Here is a 12,008-nt window from a genome sequence, read left to right as displayed (position 1 = left end):
ACTATTGTTATCCATTGTTGTTTGAAAGCCAATTTGTACCAAGTAATTATGAAGTCTTTCATACCAAGTCTTGGGAGCTGGCTTGAGACCATATAAGGCTTTGTGTAACTTGTAAACCATGTCTCTTTTGCTAAGATCTACAAAACCTTCTAGTTGTTCAATGTAGACTTCCTCATCAAAAATTCAATTCAAGAAAGCATATTTAGCATCCATTTGATATACTTTGAATCCTTTATGTGCTACATATTCTAGTAAAGTTCTAACACCTTATAATCCTACGAAAGGAGAAAAAGTCTCACCATAATCAATACCTTCTTCTTGAGAATAAACTTTACATACCAATCTGGCCTTATTTCGAGAAAGTTTTCTATCTTCATTCAACTTATTTCTGAACACCCACTTTGTGCCAATTACATTTTTATCCATGGGTCTAGGAAAAAAAGTCCAAGTTTTTTTCTTTTCTATCTGTTCTATCTCTTCATTCATTGCCTCAATCCAACTTTCATTTTCTAGAGCATCTTTAGCATTTTTAGGTTCAAATTTAGCAGGTAAACATGTACCTTTTAATTTATGTATTATTATTGTTCCATGAGAGTTGTCTCCAATGATTCGATCAAGTGCAAGATGCCTTCTAACATATCTTGCTAACGCAAGTTCTTTAGGCTTTGAATAAGTTCCACTGTCTTCATCATGAACTGCAGTATCAAGCTCGGGTCCCACTATTTGTGACTTGGGTCCATCATACTGGTTTAAACTAGCTTGTTAGCCTCTACCTGTGACTCGAGTTGCATTGTCTACAACTTGGTAAATGTTGAAGATTTTGGGGACTCGAGAGATGAAGCCTCATTTCTTTTAGATAGGTTTGGCAAGATATCAAGTTCATAGTAAACAAATCTTCTATAATCCTATGGCTCCTTGTTTCTTTCTTCTTCACTCTTTTCTACAAACTCATCAATTCTAACATGTGCACTTTCTATTATTTTATGAGTAGACAAATTCAAACATTTGTATGATTTACTTCTATAGGAGTATCATAGAAATATGCCTTCATCACCTTTTACATCAAATTTTCCTTTTCTAGATTCTTTCAAGATATAACATTTGCTGCCAAATACTTTCAAGTAACTTACATTAGGTTTGTAGCTATACCATAGTTGATAAGGAGTTTTTTTTGAATCTTTCTTCAACTGTACTCTATTTAGGGTATGAATTGCAGTACTGATAGCTTCCTTTCAATATTTGATAGCAACATTCTTTTCAATAATCAAGGTTCTTGCACAATCCATGATAGATATGTTTCTTCTTTTAGCTATACGATTCTAGTGTGGTCTACGAGGGGCTGATACTTATCTTTTAATTCCTCTTTCAATGCAAAAATTATTGAATTCATTGGAGATGAATTCACCACCTTTATCTGATCTTAAACATTTCAACTTATTTCCAGTTTCTTTTTCTACTCTTTTTAGATACCACTTGAGCTTTTGAAATGCTTTTGATTTCTCTTTAGATACATTACAGTCATTATTCTAGAATAATCATCAACAAAAAAAGTGAAAAACTTTTCTCCACTGTAACTCTCTATTCCAATAGGTCTACATAAGTTTGTATGAACAATTTCTAGGACTATTCCTGACTGATAGATTTTGCTTTTGAAACTAGTCTTTCATATCTTACCAATTTGGCAATTCTTGCATAAACCCATATCAGGTTTCTTCAAACTAGGAATACCTCTTACTCTTCTATGTTTTCTTATCTTAACCAGATTGTCAAAGTTTACATGACATAGTTTTTTGCATTATAAATAGCTTTCTTCTACTTCAGCAATAAAACGTGAAGATTTATTGAGATCAAGATAAACTAGATTACCTTTTGTTTGCTTGCTAGATCCAACCAGATTTCCTTTTCCATCTACTAGTTTGGCCTGTCCATTCATGAATTCTACCTTGAACCCAATGTTATTCAACTGTTCCACACTTAGTAGATTATGCTTTAGTCCTTCAACCCAATAAGCATTGTTACACACAAGTTATTTAGTCAATTAAATACATCCTTTTTTGTTTATGTTACAAAGTTTATTGTTTCCAAATCTCACACTACCTTCATTATAATATTCCATGTGCTCAAAGTTTATTTTATCTCTAGTCATATGATGTGAACAACCACTATCAATAATCCATATATCATTTTTTCTAACACTAGAGATAAGTGCCATCTTATCTCCTTCATCATTAGATTCATCTTTTATAGCAATATATACCATTTCATCTTCACTATTATCAGAATCTTCAACTATAAAATAAGATTTCTTACCTTTCTCCTTGCATTTCTTGTAGTTCTTGGAATTCTTCTTGCCTTTATGCTTATTGATTTTCTTTTCATCTTTGATTTCTTTGTTTGGACACCTTGTAGCAACATGACCAACTTCTTCATAGGAAAAGCATATCAGAGGAACTTTACTTTTGTACTTTCCTCTGCCTTTGGAATATTTTCTTGCAAGTAGGGCTTCAACAAATTAAAGATCACTATCTAAACTTTCTTCTATTTCTTCTTCTTCACGTCCTAATCGACTAGACTTTGATTTCTTGCCCTTTTCTCTGAGTGAGAGTTTATCTTTAAAAGCAGACTCAATAACCTCTGAACTAGGAACATAGTTATCAAAATTATCGAACTCAAAAGCTATCAATCTTCCAACTAGAGCATCCAAAGATATTTGATTATTTGGATCACATCTCATCTCTTGAATGGCAGACACTCTAAATGCATAAATAGGAAGGAGAGTTCTAGGTACCTTGCTTACAACTATTTTGTCTTCAATGTCTCTACTAGATGCTTTGATTGCGCTTACACTTACTTTGATTCTTTTCACATATTTTGCAATATTCTCATCTTCTCTCATTTTTATCTGATCAAAATAGCCTCTAAGACTCTCAGCCTTAGCTCTTCTTACATTTTCATCTCCTCCATATATGTCTTTTAGTTTGATCCACATCTCATGAGTTGTTTTGTAGTTTTTAACTTCATCAAATTTAGCATAACTAAGAGCAAATGCAATATCAATCATCATGATGTTATGATTCTTCTTTTCAGTAATATCTTCAATAGATAATGTTCTAGTAGGAGTCTTGTATTTAGTATCAAGATATTTTCACCCTTAATCATTGATAGTATCCAAATGTAGCCTCATAAGTCCTTTCCATGCTGTAAAATTATCTCCGTTCAACTTGAGAGTCTCTCTTCTATAAGACATCCTAATCTTTCACTTAGGTCCTTGAAACCTTCTATGCAAGCACCAAAAGCTCCAATACCAATTTTTGGAAATATAAGAGGAGTAACTAAGAGGGGAGGAATGAATTAATTAATGCTAAAAAATATCCCAAATCCATTAGATGTCAATACAAAATAAAGTCTGAAAACTAAATACTATTGATGCTTTGTAAACACACAAAAAATGTTGTAATTCAATAATTACTGATTATGAAAATCTTTAAATGTTATCTATTATTACCCTTATATTAACTTAGTTGCAAACACATAAAATAAAATAGCATGAACACATTTGACACTAGGATTTAATGTGGAAACCCAATTTGGAAAAAATCACCAATTGCAACTAGTTACTATAAAGTGAGTCATGATAGGAGCCAACCTTGTTAAAGGTTACAAAACACACTATTATGTGTGACCCTATTAAAGGATTTAATCACCCTGTTAGGAGTGGCCTTGTTAGAGGTCTTATGACAATTCAATAGAACTGCCACCTTGTTAGAGGATTTACAAATAGCTATTAAGCCAACTCTGTTAAGAGATTTAGATCATTTCTACAATGGTTAGAGAGTAACAATAAGATGAGCTAATTTGAATGCAACTAAATTGTTGATTACCATACTTGATACTTTCTGATTGAATATAGATTTTTTTCTCCATAATAATATTATACTTATCCTTGAAATGTGCTTCCTTTCTTCATCATTAAACATTCATCACATCTTCACATTCTTGCACACTTTCAAATTTACAACTTTGCCTTATACTTATATCTTTCATATTGTCAAGTAATCTCATATACAACTTAGAATGACTAATATTCATCACCTTAGTCAGCTAGAACTAATAAATAAATCAATTAAGCTTAATATTCCAAAACAAGAAAATCTTTCAATAGCCAACCCAGCTCGGTAGACACTAACTCAAAAATGAGTTCTTGTGTTAACCACTAGAAGCTCAATTAACATTAAAAACTTGCAAAGATCTTTTGGTAACTGAGTGAGCTTGATTAACACTATTTCCATCCAACATTTCTTCATTGACTGAGTGAGCTTGGTTAGTGCTCATCTTATATAAACTTTCCTTTGATGCCCAAGTGAACTCTGTAGACATTGCCTTCTGAACTAGGCAACCACAAGAACACTTAGTAGACATAGAAAACTATATTCACTGCCCGAGTGAGCTCGACATACATTGACTAATAATGGTATGACATTTGTGTAACATCAAAGATAATACACAATGAATAAATTGTATCCAATACTGATAACTTCCTTCTAATATTTGATTGCAACATTCTTTTCTATTATTAGTGTTCTTGCACAATCCATGATGGATCTATTTTGTCTTTTAGCTATACCATTCTACTAAGGTGTACTAGGGGTTGATGCTTGTTTTTTAATTTATTTTTCAATGTAGAATTCATTGAATTCATTAAAAATGAACTCACCACCTCTATTTGATCTTAAACATTTCAATCTTGTTCTAGTTTATTTTTCTACTCTTGTCAAGTACCATTTGAATTTTTGAAAAGCTTTTGATTTTTCTTTTAGATACATTACAATTATCATTCCAGAATAATCATCAACAAAAAGAATGAAAAGCTTTTCTCCACTGTAACTTTGTATTCCAATAGTTCCACATAAGTCTATATGCACAAGCTCTAAGGCTTCTTCAAAATGATAGTTTTTTCTCTTGAAACTAGTCTTTCCCATTTTACCAATTTGGCAATTCTTGCATAAACTCATATCAGGTTTCCTCAAGCTAGGAATACCTCTTACTCTTTTTATGTTTTATTATCTTAACTAGACTATCAAAGTTTACATTACATAGTCTATTGTGCCATAACCAGATTTCTTCTACTTGAGCAATAAAACATGAACTTTCACCAAGATAAAGATAAAATAGATTACCTTTTGTTTACTTTCCAGATTTAACTAGATTTCCTTTTCCATCTAGCAGTTTGGCCTTTCCATTCATAAATTCTACCTGGAATTCAATATTATTCAACTATGCCACACTTAGTAGATTATTCTTTAATTCTTCAACCCAATAAGCATTATTGCATACAAGTTCATTAGTCAAAGAGATACATCATTTTCCTTTTATGTTACAATGTTCATTGTTTCCAAATCTCACACTACCACCATTATAATATTCCATGTGCTCAAACTTTCTTTTATCTCCAATCATGTGATGTAAAAAACCACTATCAATAATCCATGTATCATTTTTGTTAACATGATAGATAAGTTCCATTTTATCTCCATCATCAGATTCATCTTTTATAGCAATACATACGATTTTATCTTCACTGTTAACAGAATCTTTAGCCATAAAACAAGATTTCTTACCCTTGTTCTTGTAGTCCTTGTAGTTTTTGAATTCCTTCTTGCCTTTGTGCTTATTGTTTTTAATTTCATCCTTTTTTTCTTTGTTTGGGTACCTAGCAGCAATGTGATCAACTTCTTCACAAAAAAAACATATTAGAAGAATCTTGTCTTTGTATTTTCCTTTGCCTTTAGAATATTTCCTTGCAAGTAGGGCTTCAACAACTTCAAGATCACTATCTAAACTTTCTTCTATTTCTTCTTCTTCACATCCTAATTGACTAGTCTTTGATTTCTTACTCATTTTCTTGAGTGAAAGTTTAGTTTTAAATGCAAACCCAATACATTTAGAACTAGAACATAGTTGTCATAGTTATCCAACTCAAAAGTGGTCAATCTTCCAACTAGAGCACCTAAAATATTTTATTATTTGGATCACATCTCATCTCTTGAATAGTAGATACTCTAATTGCATAAATAGAAAGAAGATTTCTAAGTACCTTTCTTACAACTATTTTGTCATCAATGTCTCCTCTAGATGCTTCGATTGCGCTCACACTTGCTTTGATTCTTTTCAAATATTTTGTAATGTTTTCATCTTCTCTCATTTTTATCTGATCAAAATGACCTCTTAGACTTCTTTATTTAGATCTTCTTACATTGTCATCTCCTCCATAAATGTATTTTAGTTTGGTCCACATTTCATGTGTTTTTTTACAGTCTTTTACTCATCAAACTCATCATAACTAAGAGAAGATGCAATATCAATCATCATGATATTATGATTCTTCTTTTCGAAAATTTCTTCAACTGATAATGTTTGAGTAGGAGTCTTGCATTTAGAATCAATATATTTACAACCTAAATCACTGATAGTAGACAAATGTAATCTCATAAGTCCTTGTCATGCTGCAAAGTTGTCTCTATTCAACTTGGAAATCTCTCTTCTGTAAGACACCCTAATTTTTAGCTTAGATCCTTGAAACCTTTTTTGCAAGCACTAAAAGCTCTGATACCAATTGTTGGAAATATAAGAGGAGTAATTGAGAGAGGAGGGGTGAATCAATTACTACAAAAATAAATCCAAGATCCCTTAGATGTCTATACAAAATAATTCTATCAAAACTTAATTTTGTTGATGCTTGAAAAAAAAAAGAAATGGTGTAAATTGGTAAACGCTATAATTTCTTGGTAATTACTTAACATGAAAATCTTAAGATGTTATTAGTGGTTATCATTACTTAGTTTCAAAAATACAAAATAAATAACATGAAAACATTTGACACCAAGATTTAACATGGAAATCCAATTTGGAAAAAACCACCAATTGCAACTAGTTACTATTTTCAGTCTTCTAAAGTGAGCTTTGTTAAGAGCCAACTCTGTTAAAGGTTACAAAACACATTGTTAGGTGTGACCTTGTTAGAGGATTTAATTGTCCTATTAGGATTAGCCTTGTTAGAGGTCTTTAGACAATTCAATAGAACTACCATCTTGTTAGAGTATTTACAAATGGCTACTAAGCCAAATCTATTCAGAGATTTAGATCACTACTACAATGGATAGAGAGTAACAATGACATGACCTAATTTGGATTCAACTAAATTGCTAATTCTAGATCTCAATTTTGGATTTTGTACTTGATCCTTTCTAATTGAATATATCTTTTCAACTCCACAAGGATATTCTACTTATCTTTCTGATTCACCTACTGTTATAATCATCAAATCTTCAATGTATTCACACACTTTCACACTTTCTATCACACAACCTAACCTTTTATTTATATCTTTCATTTTGTCAACTCAGATTAAATACAAATTTAGAATAATTAATATTCATCTTCTCAATTAGCTAGAACCATCAGATAAATCAATTCAACTCAATATGCCAAAATAAGAAAATCCTTCATTAGATGACCTTGCTCGGTAGACACTAACTTAGAAATGATTTTCCTATGTTAATCAACTAAAACTTAGTCAACACTGGATACTAGTTAAGTTCATTTGGTAACTGAGTGAGCTTCGTTAACACTGCTTCCATCCATGATTTCCTTTATTAATCGAGTGAGCTTGGTTAACACTTATCTTCTATAGACTTTCCTTTGATGCCCGATGAACTTGGTAGATACTACCTTCTGAACTAGGCAAACTCTAGATTGCTTGGTAGCCATAAAAATTTATCTTCAATCCTTGAGTGAGCTTGGTATATACTAACTGATAATGATATGACATTTTGTGTAACATAAACCACAATACACATTTAATCAATTGTATTAATGCAAGAGCATCCAGAGGTATAAGGGCAATCTTGTGTCACCCAAAACAATATACCTAGACATAGTTTCTATTTTATTTGTTTTCATTTTTGGATACCAATTTGGGTCAAATAAAGGTTCCAACTCTCATAGTTAGACTATTAGTGTTCTGGGTTGGAGTTTTTAAGCACCTTTGGATACATGTAAATGCCAAAAAAATAGGACTATGTAATTGAGACATAATTATAGTGAGTTAGAAAGTGTAAAATAAAGGGATGATTATAATTGTAATTTAGAACATTCCAAAAAAAGAATTATGTCAAAAGGCCCCATGGTTTGAAAGTTATTGTAGTTTTTTTGGTTTTTGGAGACCTCCTAAGAATGCTTCAAAATCAAGTTAGAGGCACTAAATGACCTTGTACAGGTTTTAAAATGGGAGATGAGGGAAGATTTTCCATAGGGCTATAGAGAACTCTAAGAGCTTTCTGAAAATGTAAACGATTTGCCAATCGGACCTGCGGTTCAAAAGTTATGCTTCCAAGAAGTTCGGCTACCATTTCTAGATTCTTCTAATTTTGCGCCGATTTCTAATGCAACTTCTGGAGCCTTCTATTTTGGTGGTGGATGCCAACTATAATTTTTTAGAATGTATTCCTAATCCTTAACCCTTTGGAGTCTATTTAGGAACATTTTTGGCATTGTAAAAGACAGTTCGGAGTGGAGTTGAGAGGAGGTACTGGAAGGAGAAATTATCTCCAGATTTATACTATTGTAAGCCCAATGGCCATCTTTTGGAGTCTATTTTTCTCTATACTGAGTGTATTATCATATTTTAATATTTAATAAAGTTTCCTATTCCTATTGTTTCCACTCTATTCTTGGGCTTGACCCCATCAAGTGGTATCAGAGCAGGATTTTCCTGAGTGTGTAGACAGAGCATCGATTGTGAGGTAGTTTGCACCAAGACTATGTGGTTGTGGGTTTGAGTTAACAAGATGTATCGATGAAGAGAGCATGGTGGAAGGGCAAGAGCTATTAATCTTGAGGAGGTTAGAGCCCTCCAGAATTAGGTTCAAGCATTACAAGACAAGCTCTATAGAAGAACAAATGTTGTCACAAGCAATGAAAATGACGACGACAATGAAAAAGAAGAAATTGGATAGGAAGGGGAAGTTGAAGGGGAAGTTCTAAATCAGGAAAAGGAGAGGCTTTTTAGGGCCATTACTAAGTTTGTAAAAAGACCTACAATTGATGTGGGTGTATTTTCAGGAAATCTAAAATCGGATGAGTTGATCGAGTGGATCAATGAACTAGAGGAGTACTTTGAGTATAAGGATATCAGGGACCCATATAGGGTTAAGTTTGCAAAGGCCAAACTAAAAGGCCATGCCAAAATCTAGTGGCAAGAGGTTCAATTGGAAAGAAATAGAAGAGAAACGGAGAAAATCACAAGGTGGGATCGCACGGTGGACAAACTAAAGAAGTAGTTCATTCATGTTGACTACAAGCTTGATTTGTTTAAGAAGATGCATGGGTTAAAGCAAGCAAAAAAATCAGTCCAAGAATATATAGAGGAGTTTTACCAACTTCTGATTAGAGTAGGGCATGCAGAAGAAAATAAGGAGAAGTTTTCTCATTATATTAGTGGGTTGCAACCTAGCATCTAGCAGGAATTAAGTCTAGTTAGAATGACCAGTCTTGAGGAGGCATACTAGTTTTCCCTGTGAGTTGAAGAGAACCTAAATAAAAGGAATAAAGGGAGACAAACAGGGCACGATCAAGGACGAAGGGGCAATGGTAGGTCATCTTGAGGCTGAAATGAGACCCAAAAGAAAAATAAAGATGTGGGTACTAGAAGGAACCAGAAGAACAAGGATTTCAACCAATCCCATGATCAAAACTTTGGAGATCAGAGAGGAAGAGGTAGAGGATGTGGACAAGGTTTAGGAAGCGGTGGTTTTTATGGTACCTCTTTCCATTGCAATGAAGAAGGTCATCATGCCTTTGAATGCCCTCAACGACAAGGAAGGACAAATAAGAGAGCTAAGGGTCAAGCTAGGGTTGCTCATGTGGATGAGGATGCAAAGCCATCACATTCAGAGGATGCTGAAAGAGGAGAGACTTAAGTAAATGAAAGGGTCCTACTAAGTGGTGAGATTGAACTAGGAAAAAGGAGGAGTCTATTTTGTACCAAGTGCAAGTGTGAGGATAAATGTTTGTGATGTGATCATTGATGATGGTAGCACTGACAGCTTCGTGTCAGAGGAGATGGTCTCTAAGTTGAAGCTCAAGAGGGAGAAACACCCCCAGCCCTATCGGATTTCTTGGGTGAAGGATGATCATAAGGTCCTAGTAAGTGAAAAATGTTTAGTGAAGGTCAAATTTGGGAGTTACCATGATGAAGTTCTCTGTGATATTATTCTAATGGATGTCTGTCATCTATTGTTGGGAAGACTGTGGAAGTTTGATAGGCATGCAGTACATGATTGTCCTGCAAACACATACGCTCTGACAAAGGATGGAGTTTTCCACAAGCTGAAGCCCATGAAAAAGGAAGGTGAAAAGGTATGCAGTAGTGCTAGGATCTATTTTGTTGATGGAAGAAATTTTTTAGATGGTCTTAAACATCAACGTATATGTTATGCTTTGATTCCTAGAAAAGATAAGGAAGGTAGTAGTGAAATACCACTTGAAGTTTCAGATTTATTGAGTTTGGAAATATCATCTCTGATATTGTTCCATAAGGATTGCCACCAATAAGAAAAATTAGTCATCAAATAGATTTAATCCCTGGAGCTAGTTTGTCTAACAAGGTTGCTCACACAATGACTCCTACTAAAACTGAGGAGCTAAATAGATAGGTTTAGGAGCTATTGAAGAAGGGTTTGATTCGAGAGAGCCTAAGTCCATGTGTAGTACCTGCAGTACTGGCACCAAAGAAGGATGGAGAGTGGAGAATGTGTACAGACTCTAAAGCTATAAACAGGATAACCATCAAGTATCAATTTCCTTTGCCAAGAATGGATGATCTTATGGACTGCTTGAGTGGAGCTCAGTACTTCACAAAGATAGATCTCAAAAGTGACTATCACCAGATATGGATACGAGAAGGAGATGAGTGGAAAATTACCTTAAAGACCAAGGAGAGTCTTTATGAGTGGCTCGTCATGCCCTTTGGATTGACGAACGCCCCAAGCACCTTCATGCGGCTTATGAATGAGGTACTTAAGAAGTTCTTGGAAAAATTTGTTATTGTTTATTTGAATGATATTTTAATTTTTAGAAAGACTATGGAAAAATATTTATTGCATATTCCTAGTGTCCTTGAAAGGTTGAGGGAAGAGAAACCATTAATTAATCTGAAGAAGTGTAGCTTTGCTAAAAAGAGTTATCTACTTGGGGTTTTTTGTATCACCTTAAGGTCTCAAAATGGATCCAGAGAAGGAAAAAGCCATCTTGGAATGGCCTACTCCAAGGTTTGCTATTGAGGTAAGATCATTTCATTGTCTGGTTAATTTTTACAAGAAGTTCATTAAGAATTTTTGTGGCATAGGTGCACCCCTAACTAACACAATAAGAGGGGATAGAAAAGAGTTCAAATGGACTATGGCAGCTGCGAGAAGTTTTGAAATGCTAAAGAAGAAGGTGATAGAACAACTTGTATTGGCACTTCCTAATTTTAGTAAGGTGTTTTAGCTGGAATGTGATGCTAGTGGCAATGCTATTGGGGTTGTATTGAGCCAACAAGGTAAGCCTATTGCATATTTTAGTGAAAATTTGAATGATGAGACATCGAAGTATTATGTTTATGATCAAGAGTTCTATGCAATAGTTCAGACCCTAAAGAAATGGAGGCATTATTTATTTCCAAAGGAATTTGTTTTGTATACTGATCACCAGGCATTACAGTACCTAAATAGCCAAGATAAATTGAACTAGAGGCATATGAAGTGGGTAGAGTTCTTGCAGAGCTATACATTTGTGTTGAAGCATAGAAGTGGAAAGTCTAATAGGGTTGGAGATGCATTGAGTAGGAGGCAGTTGTTGCTTACAGTAATGCAGGTTGAAGTAGTTGGGTTTGATGAACTCAAAAATTTGTACCCTGAGGATCCTGATTTTGCTAAAGTGTGGAAAGCTTGTAAAAATCCTATTGTTTT

The sequence above is a fragment of the Cupressus sempervirens genome, chromosome 4 (assembly GCF_028749045.1).
Source record: "Cupressus sempervirens isolate cs-2001-9-10 chromosome 4, ASM2874904v1, whole genome shotgun sequence".
Classification (NCBI taxonomy): Eukaryota; Viridiplantae; Streptophyta; class Pinopsida; order Cupressales; family Cupressaceae; genus Cupressus; species Cupressus sempervirens.
The sequence above is the reverse complement of the archived record's forward strand: the minus strand, read 5'-3'. Positions refer to the sequence as shown.